Source organism: Mandrillus leucophaeus, unplaced genomic scaffold (assembly GCF_000951045.1).
Source record: "Mandrillus leucophaeus isolate KB7577 unplaced genomic scaffold, Mleu.le_1.0 Scaffold228, whole genome shotgun sequence".
NCBI lineage: Eukaryota > Metazoa > Chordata > Mammalia > Primates > Cercopithecidae > Mandrillus > Mandrillus leucophaeus.
In genome coordinates this window covers 1565297-1568449 of record NW_012102343.1, presented here as the reverse complement: position 1 = coordinate 1568449, position 3153 = coordinate 1565297, and positions in this window count along the sequence as shown.

Below are 3153 nucleotides of genomic sequence, written 5' to 3'. Positions count from 1 at the left end.
TATATATATATATATATGTGTATGTAGTTCCAGACATTCTCTTCTTTAACGATTTCAACCAAATGCTGAAATTTTCAGGTTTCACCTGTGTTTAAATGACAGCCAGCTTAACGTTAGTCTTTCTCATTAGTTACAGACTCAAATTTCGGGACTGCCCATTTGACACCTCCACAAGATCGTTCCTTAGGAACCTCAAATTCCGTAAGACAACATAAACTCATGATCCTCTCCCGTTCTCAAATCTGCTTCTGCAGTGTGCCCTTGCATGCTCACAGCATCAGTCTTCCATGCTTCCCTCTTAGTTGCCTCTTCTGTCTAACTAATCACAAGTTTTATTGAGTTTTCTTCCTTTTCTTTTCTTTGAGACAGAGTCTTGCTCCATCATCCAGACGGGGGTGCAGTGGCATGATCTCAGCTCACTGCAACCACCTCAAGCCATCCTCTTGCCTCGGCCTCCCTAGTAGCTGGGACTACAGGTGTGCACCACCATGCCCAGCTAATTTTTGTATTTTTAGTAGAGATGGGGTTTCATCGGGCTGGAACTTCTGACCTCAGGTGATCCACCTGCCTTAGCCTCCCAAAGTGCTGGGATTACAAATGTAAGCCTGGCCTATTGAATTTACTTCTGCCATGTCTCTCATATATGACTCTTCCTTTACATTTCTGCCTTCTGCCCCAGGTGAGTTTTTCCTCACTTCTCCTTGGGATGGCATAGCCCTCCTAACTTCTGTTCTTGCCTTCAATATCTGCTCTTCAAACCCAACCTTCATGCTGCAGCCAAAATAATCAGTCTAAATATTTCTCCACTCCCCCAGTTTTATTAAGATATAATTGACAACTAAAAATTTTGTCTATATTTGCAGTGTACAGTGATGTTTTGATACATGTATGCATTGTGTAGTGATTAAATCAAGCTAATTACTAAATACTTCTGATCCTACCATTTCCCTCCCCAGTAGCTTCTTCTTCACCTAGAGAATAAAGTTGAAGTGCATAATTTAGCATGGCATTTCTATCTCCCAGATTAGGTCCAGCCTACCTTTTCAGTTTTGCCTCCCCTTAATAAGCCACAGAGTCCATCCCAGTGAGTCTCATCCCTGGCTGTGTGTTAAGACTACTTGGAAAGCAATATCTAGGGGTGAGACCTGAGGATTAACATTTTTTAAAGCTTCCCCAAAGATCCTGATGCACAAGCAGGGTAGCAGACCCCTGGTCTAGCCACAACTGGCTACTTGTACTTCTTCATCTGCATGGTACTACCTTACTCTAAGCTCCACATACTGGGAGCTGGTAGAGCATAGCATTCACGGGAGTTGACTCTGGAACCAAATCCCAGCTCCATCACTTACTGGTTGTGTGTCCTTGGATTAAATGCTGTTTCCTCTAAGAACCCTTTCCCAATCTTCCCAATCAGAATTAATTTGTTTGCTCCTTTGTAATATTTTCTGTCCTTGTTATAGCACAGGGCTGGTTCCTGATGAGCTCTCAATGGATTTTCATTTCATAGAATTAAATTATCATGCCGTACATTTTATTGTCATTGTTTGCATGCATATGTGCCCCTACACCAAATTAAAAACTCTTCGAGGGCAAAGATTATATATCATTCATCTTTGTATATTCTAGAGTGCCCCATACGTATTAGACACTCAGTAAGTTTTGAATTCTATAAACTATTTTTAAATGAATTTTAGAGAAAGAAATACCATTAGCAAGATACTCTATTTAGAGTTATTTTCAAATATTGCCAAGTATAACATTCAGTCCAGCTTGTTCACCACCAACCCTCTGCCTCTTAACACTAAGGTTGCATGATTCTCTAGGATATGGATCCTCACTCTGTAGCAGGGAACTAGCAGAATGATGAATTTCCGTGCCTACTGTCACAAACCCATATCTCATTGTCAGGTCTGCCAACCTGGCATATTCGCATAAGGAGTCTTATGTTATGAAGTGGTGTAATATATACAATCAATCCACAAAGGATCAGTAAACACCAGTTTTCCTTCACACACATTATGAATCATAAGGGCAGCTGGATTCAAATGTTTACACATCAACTCTAATTTTAACCATCCTCATCCACATCCCCCTTGACAATTCCCTTTTCCCAAAATAAATTTGTGTAGTTTGGCCATTTGACTTAGATTGACTAATTCAACTGTAATTCTGGAGCCATTAATTATTTTGCTTGTGCTCTTGCTTTGTTTGATTAGTTATTTGTTCAAGCATTATTTGACATTTTCTTAGTAAAGGAGACCGGTGAGTAGCTTCCAGAAGTCCAGAAGCAGACGTAACCTCCATTGGGACCTCCTGTGCACTTATGCCCCTGTAATCCCCTATTCCAGATTAGTTATGACCCAAACTTTAAGAACTGAATGAAAAGGGACAGAAAGGTTGGATGTATCCTACTCAACATATTTATGATGTTTATTTTTTATTTTATTTATTCATTTATTTATTTGAGACAGAGTCTCACTCTATTGCCCAGGCTGGAGTGCAGTGGGGCAATCTCGGCTCACTGCAGCCTCCACCTCCCGGGTTCAAGCGATTCTCCTGCCTCAGCCTCCCGAGTAGCTGGGATTACAGGCGCCCGCCACCACGCCCGGCCAATTTTTGTATTTTCGGTAGAAACGGGGTTTCACCATATTGGCCAGGCTGGTCTCGAACTCCTGACCTCAAGTGATTCGCCCGCGTTGGCCTCCCAAAGTGCTGAGATTACAAGCTATTTATGATATTTAATGTGTATTGTTTGTCTCTCACCTCCAGAATTAAGCTCCTCAGGACAGGGATCCTGTTTTGTTCACTAATGTTTGCCAGGTCACCTAGAACAGGTGCCTGGCACACAGTAGCTGTCAGTCGGTATTTAATTGAATGATTGAATGTATCCCAATGTACTTCTTCGTCTATGCTTTTCTCCCCATGAGAAAATGAGAAGAGGGGTGCGCTTGTTGACTGAGATGGAATGAGGGCTAGGTTTGTGGAGGCCCAGCCGAGTTCCTGGACAGATCTCCAACCCAAGCTTTTGGGTTGCCGGACAACCGCGTCCTGAAATCCCGCCTTCTGGGCGGGCACGGGCCGAGGCGCCCCCTCTGATTGGTCAGCTGGAGGTGATGGGCATGAGAGACAGCGAAGGAGCAGCTACACACTAAA